A 16,179-nucleotide genomic window follows, 5' to 3' on the forward strand; every position below is an offset into this window, starting at 1 on the left:
GCAACAGCCAGGGCTCCAGACCAGGCCTCATAAGGAACAAAGTGTAAAATTAATCAATGGATTGATATACTGTTTAGAATAAAAACATTCCAAGGCCTGGCTCCTTTTGCTACTCCTCCCAGCCAAATGAATGCAAGAGCCTGAATGAAATGTAATTTAGTTGGTTCCTCAGCTGCCTGTTGATTTTTTCTTCTCCCCCCTTCTAATTCATTTTCCTCGTTGCCTCTTATTAAGTCTCCTTCTGTCTGGTGAGTCTTAACCCTTGAGGGTCAAGGAAGGACGCTTAGCCGGACAGTCATTGGCAGAAACTTAAAACACTCTTCCATTGGAATTAGGAAGAATATTTAAATACACACAGAGCAACCCAAATCCCTTTAACTCAGACAGGCCAACTGGCAATCCTTGAGCTAGATCTGGCCTCTGAAGCTATTTTGGATAGCTTTTGGGGACTGGCTGTCAGACTTTGCTTCTCTGCCACAAGGGCAGGACAAGACGAGGGTGGACAGTCTTCTCTATTTTGCAAGACAGATGGTCTAGTTGAAACACCATGGCTGACCATCCTTAGATATTTCTAATGGTATGTGAGAAAGACCTTGAGAAAGGGAGCAACAAGATGCTGCCTAGGGAATGTTCAGATAAGAGACGGCATAGCCCGCAGCTGCATAATGGGTAGAGAAAGAGGCTCAGAAGGGACCCTCCCTAACTCCTCAGGCTGTAAAGGAGATGGTGGGAGATTTGTACTTTCAGACTGGCAAGATTCTGTTAATGCAGCCTTGCAATAAAGTAGACTTAGCTCATTTGGTTGTGTTTCCTGTCTGGTCTACCTGGGAAGGCTGACAATATCCTTGGCTCAAATGTGCAGCTTTCCTTTGGTTCTACTGGCTGAGCTCCATCTCTATGATTGCAGAATTCTGCAATGTGGAAAGGATCATCTTGACTATGAAAGGTAGCTATGGGAGGTACATTTTTCTGGGCCTAACTAACCTGTGAACATGCATCTTCTAGCACACGGCATCTCAATAAGTCGTAATAATTTCACCTTTACCACCAAACATGCAGAAATCGATGCCTATGGCAGCTGTGATGGCACCTCTTTAGCTGTAGTTCATTAGGAAATCATATTTTAATTCCTGTTTAATTACAATTCAATTACTCTCATTCATTACTAATAATCCTAAGTGGGGCAAAAGAAGGGCTGCACTGAAAATTAATGAAAATGCTACCAAGGTTCATTTGGAAATCACACAATAATTCCAGTTTAATTATATTGCAATTACCTCCACTTATTGTAAAGGGAGGTATGAGAATAATCTAGGTCACTTTTCAGGAATTGCTGAAGATTGCCCTTTTTACAAAAGTCTGCTGAACTCAGCTATATACGGCCTTAAGGCAAACGGAGTAGCCTAAAAACCTGACAAACATCATAACCACCATCCCTGGATCAGGAGATACACACACACATACACATACACACACAGTATATATATGATATCCTGTGGGCTTTCCATCTGAACCTCCAAAGGAATTGCTTTGAACCTGAGAACCTGCTCCTACACCATTAAGGTTGCAACCCAGTGGAGGGAGTGATAGTCAACTCAAAAAAGCACTATAGACCACAGTCCTCTTGGTAATGGGACCAGGTCTTCTGGACAGTCAGTCCTGACCCAGGGTCAACCCTATAAACCTATAGGGGACTTCAGACTTAGTTTCTGGACAACAGGTAAGGTAGCTTTGTGGCAACAGAAACGAGGAATCTTGTGTCAAAACAATAACTAACCTATTTTTAAGTCCAGCACATTGTGAAGTTTTGTGGACTAGATTCAACTTTGCTCTTCTTTTAAGGCATCACTATTTGCCTTCTTGGAACTGGAGGGATGATACTGAGGTGCACCTTTTGTGTTTTAAACCACTTTTCACCAGCCCAATACACCACAGATATACAAGAATTAAAGCTCCCAGAAGTCCTATGGACCATTGTAATCCCAGCACAACTGGAAGGTGCTAAGTTGGAGAAGACTTGAGTAGCCTACTTGCCCTTTCCCTCCACCATCTTTGGCACCACCAATTCCTTTTTTTATTATTATTATTAAACTTTTATGAAGATATATAAAAAGCCCAGTTAAAATACAAATCAGAGAGTATAGCAAAGAAAGAAGGTAGAACTAAACAAAAAAGACAAAAACTAAAATAGTGAAAACAGATAGAAAAATGGATTGATATACTGTTTACTGTTTTTTTTCTATCTGTTGGCACCACCAATTCCTTGATCCCCGACCTCTGTTTGTTCTTCTGGCCCACTGAATTTCGACATTTCTTTCAAAAAGAAGAAACAGTTTCCTCTACAGCAGCTGGATTTAATTTTTTTTTTGAAGAAGGGAGGAGCTAACAGTGATTTATTGGTTTCTTCCTCTCAGCAAACTTTGAGAGAGTTCTTGGCTCAGCTGATCACTACTCCACGCTGGTGCAGACAATGGCCTAAACACAGGCCATTGGTCCCCACGCCCCATGTCTTTTTCTCTTGACTATCCTCTCCCTTGCTTGATAGAATAATTCTTGGAAACTGAATAACTTGCCACAGTTGTATAAGCCTTCAGTCCTTTAACTATAGGGTTGGTATTAGTTTTTGTCTGCGCTACAAACTCCCTCCTGACTTACTGCTTCCACTTCCAGTTAGTAGCAACCTTTTCATATTTTGGAACATATTCTGAAGCAGGTTTCTAGTGGTTGGGTATCAAATGCCTGGTGCAAAGATCCAGCTTTCTAAGACACAACCGTCACTCCCACTTCATTCAGTATGCAAAGGAAAGAATCAGAATTCTTGCTTCATCTTGTATTTTTTTTTCAATGTTAGATAACCATACATCATTGAACTACATATTCAGGGGTTTTCAAAAGATGCTTATTATTTTGAAAAGTACAGGTGTACGGAAAAAGATCATAATTGCTACTTTCTGATAAAAATTCTGATGCTTAATCTTTGATGTTCCCCAGAAAGAGCACTCTGTCTTGTGCTGTGATTATTAGCAAGCTCGCTCTCTGCCTTGTACATAACTATTGTTGATGGATATTCAACTCAGGATATCAATTAAAGTTTCTTCAGCTTCCAAGAAATTTGAATTCGGATTATGCCGAATTTCTTTCAGAAGGATGGCATCTTGTGGGAGCCGCCATTAATATTAATCACCAATGAGTCACATATTCATAACTGTTTGCAAAGATCTGAATGAAGGACACATTTTGCCATAGCAACCCAAGGAGTGTGCTAACTTAACTTTTCTCATTTGAACAGGAATACCAAACATTAGCACAGCAACAAAACAAGCTAAGGAGTTACTGGCTCATCTCAACGTTTTTGGTGGCCTGTAAAGAATGTCATCAGCAGCTACCATTTGAAAGGCGCAAGCCATAAGGGATCCTAGGATCCTAGACATTTTCTGAAGAAAGGGGATGGGAGTCTGTATACCCCACATTGTAATTGTTGACCCAGTTAGCATTCCTGTGTGCTGCCAGAATTACCAGTAAGGATAACTGGACATAGGTGTCCATTACCAGCCAAGATGATGTCAAAATGACAACCCAAGTGTCACGGTATCATTGTGCTAATGCAATTCTGTAATGCCATGATAACTGACACAAGTCAGTCAGTCACATCATTTGTGGGGTGATGATAGGATATGTGTGTCTGTCCTCATTTCCCCTCCCTTGCCCCCCCTTCCCATGTTGTTGACTTGGTTAAGTGCATTGTGGGAAAAAGGGCCCTTAAAGAAGCAAGCCTATCAGCTTTCCAGCCAGATCTTGTACCGATGTGAGGAGACATGCAGAGTTTACCCTTGTGTTGAGCTCCATCTTCTTGTTTCTGCATATCAAGCTGTCATTAGAAGCAGAAGAGCTGGTTGTAGGTTTTTTTCCCTCTCTAATCAGCTGGCCACCTAAGCAGGAAAAGGTACCAGCTTCCTACTCCACAGATCAAGGTAGGACCACCAGTCTTGTGTAGCAAAAATGAGTTTTCTGTACTTCTTTGCTGCCATCTAGGCATGGCCTGGATTTTTTCAGCCAAGCCTCTATCCATAGGTGAGGGAGCTGTACCAAAAAAATCTAAGAACCATGCCTACATTTTTCTCAATGGCTGCTGCATTTTCTCTGCATAACAACACAACAGAGAATGCTTTTGGGAGAGAGAAGCAATTTTAGAGGTAATTGGGCTGGCTGTTCCCCATGCCTTCAGTGATACTAATTTAATATGTAACAGGAACTTAAAAACTAATCAATAATGCAACAGAGCCCTCAATCAACTGAGATGCTGGTTGGCTCCAGTGAAGAAAAACTTTGCAACTGGCTCATCTCTGATGACAGCCTTATATTTATTTTAAAACACAGTTGAAACATTATCTTTGGCTGTATTGTCGCTATCAATGATTTTGGGGTAAAAATAACAACTCAGGCCAGCAGTCGGGGAGAGGAAAAAGTAGAACTCTGGTTTGGAAAACATATTCATATTTCATTACAAGCCACAAGAACTGGGAAGGCATTGAGTGGCCTTAGAGAATATTAGTTTAAGCATTTGGGTTTGCTTCAATGCTGTCTATTCAGAGAACCCAAAAGTAGTTTAGCAAAGAGCAGTGTGGATGAGTAGAAGAGTAGAAACTAAATCCAAGGAGGGACTGAGAGAATTGGGGACCATCACCTTGATAAAAGGAGATTGATCAGGGGTACGATCAGACTTTTATAGTTCTTGAAGGCACATCCTAGAGGAGAAGCAGAAGATCAACTGTTTATTCTCCTAGATCAGTGTTTCTCAACCTTGGCAACTTGAAGATGTGTGGACTTCAACTCCCAGAATTCCCCAGTCAGCATGCTGAGGTTGAGGAATGCTGTCCTAGAGTATAGGTCATGGAGTAATAAAATTTCAGAAAGGCAAATTCTCATTGAATATCTGTGATGGAATGTATCTATAAGGAGGAGAGTGACTATCAAGACTACCAGGAGGGACAAGGAGATGAGACAACACAATCTGCAGGGGGAGCATGAGAAGAGTAAGATGTTCAGGTTAGCCACCCCCTAGAATCTCCCAGGGTATATCCATCCACTAGTTGCTGTAGTACAGATTTAGCCTGGCAAGATTCTGCTATAAGGTGTAAGCAAATAAAGGAACTTCACTTGACTGGACTGTTTCACCATTGTTCTTGGGCTGGGCCTGACAACATCAGGACCAATGACCAAGTTCAACAGCAATGCCAATCATCAAGGGAAGGGGTGCAGCCCCCTTCTCTTCGGCAGAAGCTGGGCAGTGGCCTCTTGGAGATTCTTTGATTTGCATTGCTGCCTGCCTGGAGCAGAGGATGGTCACTGTGGCCCTTCCAACATAATGATTCCATGGCTAACTTTACATGAGCTCTAGTGAGATCCCCGAGAAGTGGCCATGTAGGGTAGCAGGAGAAGCTAGTGATGGGAAGGGACTTTTGGCTTGTTTGCTCTGCAGCTGGAAGCCAGAGGGTCACAGGGTGGTGTGATTTGGCCAGATACTGCAGGAATGAACAACCTGCGTTTCCAGAATGTCATGCAGCCCAAACGTCCCACTGACTGGGGTGTCAATTTAGTATCCCACTATTGTAAGAAGGATAAGGCACCAACTCTATAGTCCTGCTTAAATAGGCTCAAGATGTTTTGAGCACACTTAGAACTCCCCCCCCCCCACACACACAACATGAACATGGGATGTGATGTGGCTAAAGCTACTTTGCATCATCTCACTGCCTTCTGGAGCTCCCTACTCAACCTTTAGATGACTTTGGGTCAATTGCTCTCAGCCTCCGGTGTCTCAGAGGCAGGTTGGTGTGGGGATGAAATTATGGGAACCGATGCTTCCCATGTAAACTGATTTGAGTTATTGAAGAAAAGGTGGTGATATAAATGCAATGAGCAATTGTAACGTAAGTACAGTTCCCCACCACCCAAGTTGGTCAGCCTTTGTTGACTGTGTTGTATATGTATTGGGAATTCTAACTTGTTCCCCTCTTAAAAAAGCTAAAATCAGAAGCCATCATTTGTTCTTAGCTTCCAATTTCTGATTTGCTTAGGGCAGAGAAGCCAAGTGTCCTGGTTTATGCAGCAAGATAAACAAACCACAGATGGTGTTTCTGAGATTGTTTTGATGCTTTTGGCAGGAAAAGACCAATTTTAGAATTTTGGCTTACTGTGAAATGAGAAGGTGACATCTAGCTCCTTTTGAGAGAATGCAAGAGGGCAATGGCCTATTTTATTAGTCATTCCCTAACTAAAGTCAATGTATGGAATTCTTGCAGGAATAGATTTATACGAGGTAGGTAGAGTTTCCCTCAAGTGGAACTCCTCCTGCTGACTTCATCGGTCACTCACATTATACAGTGAAATGGGCAGCTATAAATTTGATTAAATAAATAAACAAACAGTATGGAATAGGAATATGTCTTTTCCAGTCTAATTTACAATCCTATGATTTCCCAGAGTATTCAATCCAAATCCTAACCAATTCTGATGCTGCTTTGCTTTTATGAGATCATATGAGGTCAACAGGAATTCTTGGAATAGCTTCCTTGGTGCCTTCACCACCTTATCATCCAAGATCTAGCATATGTGTGCTGTTTGTCTAGAGCTCAAAAGATTGTCAATGATGCCTCCCATCCTCATCACGGCCTGTTTTCTTTGTTACCCTCTGGGAAGAGGTTCCACTGTATCTGATGTAGAACAGCCAGATTGGGAAATAGCTTTGTCCCCCAGGCTATTAGACTCTTGAATGTTTAATAAATAAATGTCAAATGTGCATAGAATGTATATTTTATAGCAGTTATGGTATCTTGATTGTACTTTTAGTGTCTGATTGTAATTGTGACCCAGCTGCAATGGAATTTCATTTTATTATGCACGGTGTATAGTGGAATGACAATAAAGTCATTATTCTATTCTATTCTATTCTATTCTATTCTATTCTATTCTATTCTATTCTATTCTATTCTATTCTATTCTATTCTATTCTATTCTATTCTATTCTATTCTATTCTATTCTATTCTATTCTATTCCATTCCAGATCCCCAGATTTTTAGGGAGAAGCCACAATGGCATTAGACCTATAACTAGACCCATGTCATATAACTGTACCCCCCAAAGCAACAAAATGTCAGGTGTTAAAACACTTTTCCAAGGAGATTTTATTTTTGTTTTATGGAGCGCCATATAATAGACATAAAAATGAGAATAAAAATAGTCTAAATTCACTGTAATTAAAACATAACCAGATTTCATAGTTTATACTACCCAAATGATGACTGCAGATGTACTATAACATACAGAATTTATTCAAGAAAGAAGAGGCAAAAACAGACATTGCATAAAAATGTAAGATAATACTTTCATTGAAGTATCTCTTTAGAAGATAAGCCAAATAATTGACTTTATCTCTGCTTAGCAGTGAGATTCCTTAATGAGGCTTAGTTACACTTCAACCTGATTTTTCCTTCCTCACCATACTTGCAGCATGACTGTAAGTGAAAGGGTGTTTCCTCCTTCTCCTCTTCTTCACAACTGATTTGGAATCAAGTGCGCATTTTAATCTGTTTCATTGACAGCAAGTCTGAAAACCGTGTTTCTGCTCTTTTGTACTCATTTCATGCGAGTTCACTCCATGGGAGAAGAGTAAAACTGTTCTGCATCCCAGGTCTCCGAGTCAGCCTTTGCCACCCCAAGATAGAAGATCTTGGAAAGCCAGAGGGGGAACACCTTTCTGCAAGACCTTATATACCTTCTGCCAACCAATGCAGAGTTATATGGATCAGCTGTTTAACCTAAGCTCAAGATAAGTTCAGATAACATGGAATGGAATAGAGCTGGTATTTGCTGAATTCAGATGCCTCCACTTGTAGGGCAAAGTAGCCCAGAGGTTTCACTACAGTATTGCCATTATTGTTGATGCTATTATATCGTACACTATTACTACTGTTGCATATTAGTATTATATTTTCAGATCAACTCCCATCATGAGCTAGGCTGAGAAGCTCTCCTAGAATGTTTCCACCAGTTCTCAGAATTTGCTGTAGGTGTTTTTTTTTTAAAGAAGACCATTTCAGAGAAATCTACAGGGGTCAAATGGGGTGTTCTTGTGTTTATCTAGTGACATCCTGGGCAGGGGGGAAGGTTACATAAATGATCAGTCTTCCATTGCACCAACTTCTTTCCAGAATTCTGCAGCTCCTTGGCTTCTCACACTTCCATGATTTCTCAGAGAAACATCAGGAACAAACTCATCCTGTTTTTCCCCCTAGAAGTGGTGCTATTATCCCCACTAAAGACAAATCATACTGTTGAGAAATTATTGGAGACATTTTCCTTCCCCTAGAGAAATTTGGAAAAAGTGGGTGGAGAATTTCAAAAGACTAGTTGGACTCAGCTCTAAATTGACCCATGGTAATCTTCCTATATAGCTCAGAGGTAGGGTGTTTTGGGGGTTATGGGGCATACTTAACCAATCAAAATCTGATGCTGCTTTGGGGCTGAGAGAGAGTGACTGGCCTAAGGTCACCCAGCTGGCCTCTATACCTGACTAGTCCCCCAGCCTGGTAACACCAAGCGACTCTCCACAATGACACTAAAGTACATACAAAAGGAGTGTAGGAAGGAACCAATTTTGGTCTGGAGGATGGAAGAGGTCAAGGGATGATCTTTGAACCTTACTTTGCTAAAAAGAATGAAAAATGGTTCCCCAACATGAATGATTTTGCTTTCAAAGTGGCAAAATGAAGACTTGGGGATGGTGTTCATGTGAAATTTGTGGGTTGTCCTCTCTTGAAAACAGGAGTCTTCAGCAGTAGTGCCCTGGTATAACAAGAAGAGCTTTTGAAGCTGGCAGAGAATTCCAAGAGTTGTACTCCTAAGGCTCACAGGGTAGGGGAAATTGCAGTAGGCACTTTTATCCTTACAACACTCCTTTGAGACTATCATATAGTAATATTTTACATATATGGTAAATTTGTACGTGTACAGTACCTATCTATTTACTTTTTAATAGATTTGTTTGTATTTTCTGAATCTTTTTTTCACTATGCATCTTGGATGTATGTTAATTTAGTTACCTGATAAAGTTTGTACATCATAGTTCAATAAAAACAAATTAAAAGAAAACAACATTCCTTTGAGATATCTAAATACGATGAAAACATTGAGGTCCCTCTCAACCCTTGGATGTAAAATCTGCTGGGGCCCATGGCTTCTCTGGTCAAAGGCATTGTTGTTTCTCCATATCTGTGATCATTGGTCAGGAGTTTCTTTGCTTGTGCATTCTGATCTATGTTTACTTGGAAGTAAGTCCTTTTGTACCCAACAGAAATTGATTGATTGATTGATTAAGTGCTCTCCAGTTTGGGTTGACTCTCAGCGATCAAACAGATCGATTTTCTTGAAGATACAAGTTACTCTACAGTACATGTGTGTTTAGGATGGTAACACAGAGGGTCAAATAGATTGATAGGAAGAATTGCAACCGCAATGATCAGAGCTGCTGTCGAGGAATTAGGGTAGGGTGAGAAAAAACAAACGAGAAATCCTACTGAGTAAATAATCTACAATGAAGGAAGATTGCCCGTTGTTAAAAATTTGGAGCTATCATCGATCTCTAAAAAAACATTAACATTAATCTGGGAGTTAATCTGAGGATTCCTTTTTTCATGTAGTGGTTGTTATGAACCATAATGAGCTCTTCAATGGTGTACATAAAAAGATCTAAAGATTCAATCATCTATCACACTACAACATGACAATCATCTCGGGCAACGGAGGCTCTGCATTTGAAAGCATCTCGCAGCTGGAGACAAATGATTCTGGATAACATTGTAAATAACCTCTAAGCCACCTCCGAATTAAATGAATGTTTCCTTTTAAATTAAATTAAATTTTAAATTAAATGAATGCCTCCTTTTCTCCTGGGCATTGAATATATGAACCAATTAAAAAAAATTACTTCTTCTCCTAAAAACCGATGCCACATCTCCTTAATGTAAAGGAAATAAAATGATGATGGTAATAATAATAACAATAATAATAATAATAATTCCACAATGGAGACCCAAGGAGATGTGCTGCAAGTCCTATAATGAGGTATTTCAGCTTTAAGCAAATTTTGCACCTGTAACTTAGAGAAATATAGCCATAGCACTTGAAAAATTACTTCGATGCTACAGAGTGCCATGAAAATTTATCTTGGAGATGATTTTATTGCATGGTTACACCAGCCAATTAAATCAATAAATCTTGACTGTCAGGGAGCTTGGCCTCATGCCAGGAAGAAATGAAATGCACAGGATTGGTAAATAAAAGCTTTCTGACAACTCATTCCAGGAATTATTTAGCAGCAGAGTTCTTAAGTTGGGCTTTGTTAAGCCTCCTTTTCATCTCCCCCATTTCCCCTCTTCAAAAAAATTAAATTAAATTAAAAATTAAAAATAAAAAGCAAGTTGCTGCTGTCTCTAGCTTTTACCAACATTTGTTCAGAGGAGTGATTAGGTTAACCAACATAGAGGCACTCATGAAAAGAAAAGGAGGGGTGGGTGGGTGGGGGAAGAATTATTCAAGCTTATACCACTCACCAATGAACACAGGCTAATGGGACCTTGGATGAACTGCTTTCTGCATTTTTTTTGGGGGGGGGGTTGTTTTGAGATGATGAGAAAGTGCCAAGATGGTCGTGCCCAGTTTCCCAGAATTAGAAGAACCCAGATTAAGATAGCTAAAGGTATTAATCTGAGCTGGAAGTAGATGCTCTCCTGAGTGTCAAAAGCTGGACTTCAGACCCAAAAGCTATGTCTGGAGTATTTACCCCAGACCTGGCCAGTAGGGAGAATTCACACTGCCCTCCAATCCTGACATGAATGCTGTTTACTAGGCTTTGTCTAAAAGCTTAGGGTTCTTGGTTCAACATTCATGTGACTGTCAACTGGCACCCATCCCAGAAGACTTGTGCAATTTCAATGCTTGATTCTGGATCTTGCAAAAGAAGAAAACTTAGACCACCCTTGGGATGGTGGTGGGAGATCTAAAAGGTTGCAGTGGGTGGGCCTTTTTCAAAGTGGAATTGTGCAAGGCTTTGGATTGGGGGGGGTAGATTTTTCTCCTGGGGAGGTTTGGGGATTTCCCATTTTTCATGTCTTGAGCCAGTTTGGTGTCGTGGTGAAGGCACCAGGCTAGAAACCAGGAGACTGTGAGTTCTAGTGCCACCCTGGGCACAAAGCCAGCTGGGTGACCTTGGGCCAGTCTCTCTCTCTCAGCCCTAGGAAGCAGGCAAGGGCCAATCACTTTTAAAATCTTGCCAAGAAAACTGAAGGGACTTGTCCAGGCAGACTCCAAGAGTCAAAGACTCATTCAAAGGCACCCCCCAAAAGAAGAAAAAAGAGCCTATTTTAGATCTTTAGATTTTGTACTGCTCAAAGGCAAGGTGAAGTTGGAGGACATTTGGGACCCCCCCCCCCAAGTTATTTATGTATTTATTAATGTATTTCTTTCTTTCATAAACTGCCCATCTCGTCTACATGACTCTGGGCAGCTCACAATGAAAACAGAATAAAAACAAGAAACACAACCAGAGTTAAAAACAACAAAAGTAACATAAAAATAGCAGCCAAGAAGACTTACAACCACTCAAACAAGCCATGACATGGGCTCAGCCATGCTATCGGGGCCTCAGGCTTGACGGCAAAGCCAGGTTTCCAGTGCCTTGTGAAAGGCCAGCAGGGTCAAGGCAAGTCTGATTTCTGGGGAGATGATGTTCCAGAGGACTGGTGCCAGGGCAGAAAAGGCTCTTTCTGGGTAAGCGACAGATAGCCCTCTCTTGCAGAAGGGATCCTGAGCATACCTCTCCTGCTGGATCTGACAGGATGGGTAGACATTATTGGGGAGAGACAGTCCTGTAAGTAACCCGTAAGTAAGTTTCTGATGTGAAACATGGGGCTTTGGGTTCCCCATTCTTGACTTAATGGGTTTGAAGGAGGAGGACTATGAAAACTAAGAAGTCCCCGGGGATGATCAGACCAGATGTCTCCCCTGATCCCCCAAGACTGCTTCCATACCAACACATCATTTGACTAGAGATGCAGAACTGAGCAAAGTCTTGGCCCTTAAAAAAAGGCCCCAGACAAACTCTTTTGGACAAGGAAGAAGAGGTCTGCTCCCCCACTTTGCTGCAGATTAAAAATAACAGGTGCAATTGGCAAGGACAGATCTGCAATCCCCTTAGCAACAGTCAGTTGGTTTATCCCCGGGTATTATAAGCACTCTCCTACCGCTGATTTGCATCCTTAGCTTTACAATGTTTGTTGGCAAGCAACTTCCCATTGCAGATAATTCCCTGTCAGCCCATCAAGCACACACGGGGCGATTACTGTAAAATTAATGGGTTGAAGCTCGGTAAGAGCCATTTTATGGAGTTCTGCCTTGACAGGCAGACAATGCAACATCGCCAGAAAGGGTGCAAAACCTCCTCTCCATTGTAAATGCCAGGGAGAGCCAACGGGCATGGGAAAAGGGGCAACAGTGATCCACAGCAGGTTCTGAGGCGCTGCGCCGTGGGCTGAGAAGGTCAGCTGCCCTTTAGCACAGATAGATTTTTTTAAAAAAATCAAAACTACCTGGGTTTTAACAAGCTGCAACATTTAAGTCAATGGGCAGGACTATTCAACTGGCCTCCTTGGAGTGTTCCTATGTCAAAGACTCTGCAAAAGCTGGATTCTTAGTTGCAACTAAGGATTCGTTAGGGCATAGATATTTGAATCTTTTTCCCACTCTCCAGGCTGGAGAAGATAGGAATTGTGGTCCAACTACAGATAGTCCTCATTTAGCGACCACAACTGGGACTGGCAACTCAGCCATTAAGTGAAGTGGTTGCTAAGTGAAACTGTGACTGTGCTTATGATCTTGCTTGAGTTTTACTTTGCTTTACAGACCTGCGAAGGTCATAAATGCAAGGATTGGTTGTAAAGTTTCTTTTTTGTCACCATCATAACTGCGAATGGTTGCTAAATGAGGCAGTCGCTAAACGAGGACTACCTGTATTCTGAACAACACAAAACCTGGGATAATTTTAAATGTAGGATAAACCCATGGTCACAAAAGACAGCACAGTTCAACATTTCATAAAAATTTTATTTTCCTTTTTTTTTTTTAAATAATTCAATGCGTCGGCAGTATAATTAATCCCTCTATGAGAGACACAAATGTACCAGTTCAACCAATATTATTTTATACAGAGACAATTGTTTTTGAAAACAACAAACAACATTGAAAATGTTTGTACAGAAAGTATTATTTAAAAAAATAGAAAAGAAAATGTAAACATAAATGCATAATTGTGCAACACATTGGAAATACAAAGAAAACAAGCAGGATACATTTTTTCCTTTACATAGAAATAAACAATAATAAAAAAGAATGAAGAGAAACTGAAAATTTCAGAACTATACAACATTTCAGTAATTGCTGGACAGGTTAACAGTTACTGTATCTTGATCTGTACAAAAACATCTTAACTTAAAACTGTACAGGAATAACATGCTTGCTCCAAAGACACCTTGTGGAATTTCAGAGAAGATGGAATGAATGATTCCTACCCTCAAAAGGGACTATTTTGGAATGAATGCAAGCTAGATCCCTAAGTGGTGTGGGAAGGTGTGTATCGGTCTCCCAAGAGCCAATTATAATTTAATTTTAGTGGTAGGATAATAAAGGTGGAAAACAGATTTGACTTTGGTTGACTGGAGGAGCTCAAGCCCTTCCCAGTAACTGGGTCATGACCAGACTGTCTGGAAGTTGGGAGAGTTGAAGTCCAACACATCTGGAGGACACTGAATCAGGAAAGCTGACTTGTACGGTGGATACACATGTCTGAAATTGCTTAACTAACGTATCTAAGCAGGTAAAAGCAGAATGGTTGATGTGTATGGTTTGTTTCGGGGCAGTCATGGAAAACAGGTGCACAAATCTTACATTTAGCCAGACGAATTCCTACGTCTCTGGAGGAGAAACAGAACAGCTCAAAAAAATGAAATTTCCCTTTCATTGGCCTATATTTCTTTTCTTATATCTTGATACTTAAAAACAGGTGGCGGTATTCCCACTGAGTCTTACTCAGTGTTCTTCAACCTTCACAACTTTAAGATGTGTGGACTTCAAATCCCAGAATTCCCCAGCCAGCATGGGGGATGGGGAATTCTTGGAGTTGAACTCCACATGTCTTAAAGTTGCCAAGGTTGAAAAACACTGGTCTAGCTGAATGACCTCCCCTCCCAAAGTCAGTCCAAAGTGAACAGCATTTCCCAAGAATTGACCTCACTGAGGTTGATGTCAGGACTCGGCTGAGTCAAAAGCATGAGGGGAGAGCAATCTTGGATGATTACTGGTTCTCAGAATTTATCACATTACAAGCTTGTTGGACAAAACCTTGCTCTTTTTGTAGAGGTGTGATTCTGCACAGGAATATTTTCAAACCAGCGACCCTTGGGCTCTGACATGAATGTTGATGTCAAATACGCTATGTTTAGGAGATTTATTGAGAGGAGAAAATGTGTGTGTGTATATACACATACACATACACACACGCACACGCACACACACACAGCAGAACTCAGGAGCATACTCATGGGTCTGATGTTTGCAATGAAAGCCATTGTCAGATCAGTGACTAGGTTTGTCCTTCAGGCTTGAAGAACAAGCCATGGTAGGTTGGTTCCACCAGCATACACGAAGGTGAGGTGTCAAATCAGGCAAGGTGGCAGTTGTCATCTTCTCTTGTGGTGCCACAATCACCATCTTGTTTGTTTTGACACTTGCTGTGGATGCCACTAGCTGGTTCACATGTAACAGTCACAGACCTTGTTTGCAAACCACAATGACCTCATGTGAAGCCTCAAGCATTTCCTTCAAAATGTGAACAGTGGAACTCACCCCAAATTTTAAATGTAAATAGGTCATTAGAATCCTAAAGTAGTTCCTGGTTAATAGCTAGTCCCCCTGAAATGGGGGGTGGGGGGGAGAGATTTGAACCTCTCTTTGTTGAGTTAGTTGTCATGGGGTTGATGGTAAATAATGGTGAGTTTGCACACACATGCACACACACATTGATTATTCTGCAACATTAGGACTTGATTTACATGCAGGAGTCAAATGGCGTACGAGAACTGAGCCCTCCATCTTCAAACTCCTCCCATCTTATTCTTTCTCATTCCAAAATAAAATAAAAAATCAACTTTGCCAGGAACCTGCATGGTTAGAAAATAGGAAAGAGAAAAGTCCATCAAACAGCTGCTCAAGTAACCTGGCAAAGAGTCGTTGCTTATTGGGAAATGAACTGATTTAAAAGGAAGTTCATTTAAACCTGGACCGCAAAAGGGTTAAACCTCAATCTGTTTCCTATGGTTCCACCTCCAGTTGCAAGTGCTGCTTATAAAAGAAAGAAAGAAAGAAAGAAAGAAAGAAAGAAAGAAAGAAAGAAAGAAAGAAAGAGCTCTTAATTATTAGAGGTGATATGAATTGGAAAGTGGATTTGATTCAGCGTTTCAGTCAAATAGCCACTGAGTGGGAGCTCTGAACCAAAGCTTTGCCTGGCTCTGCTTAATGTAACACGTGTCTGCAAGGAGGCCTTCCAAACTCTGTTCAACCACGCAGTTATATATTCAGCTGGAAACTGTTGAAGGATAAGTCATTAAGCAGAGATATTAAGCTGTATGAATACAGTATCAGAAGAGGGAGCCATATTTGCCTCTTGCCCTTAAAATAAATATTATTATCCATTAAAATTTGCTAGATCACAGACTACTTCATCAGATCCACAGACATGGGGACTACAATCCTCAAACCTTTTGCAAGAAGGAATGTGTTGGTCTTTAAAAAGCCACAATCCGTGTTAGTCACGTCCGCTCCTTTGATCAGAATAACTTCTGTTTCTAAAAGACAGCCCGCAAGCTTTTCTTTCTTAAGTACTCCAATTTATTCCCTGTCTTTTTTACTTTCAGGGGACCCAAGGCAGCTTTTGAATTACAAGACCTCTTAACAAAACAAAGCAGATGAAAAACCTCTGGTTTAGTCTGTGTAAATTTCAAGGCTTCCATGTGTGTATATCCAGAAAAACCATCTTGCATTCTGCTCAGAGGTTGAACTTGCCATAGTAA

Source organism: Python bivittatus, unplaced genomic scaffold (genome assembly GCF_059951505.1).
Source record: "Python bivittatus isolate LINGU-HERP-01145 unplaced genomic scaffold, Pbiv_v1 ctg000670_np1212, whole genome shotgun sequence".
Lineage (NCBI taxonomy): Eukaryota > Metazoa > Chordata > Lepidosauria > Squamata > Pythonidae > Python > Python bivittatus.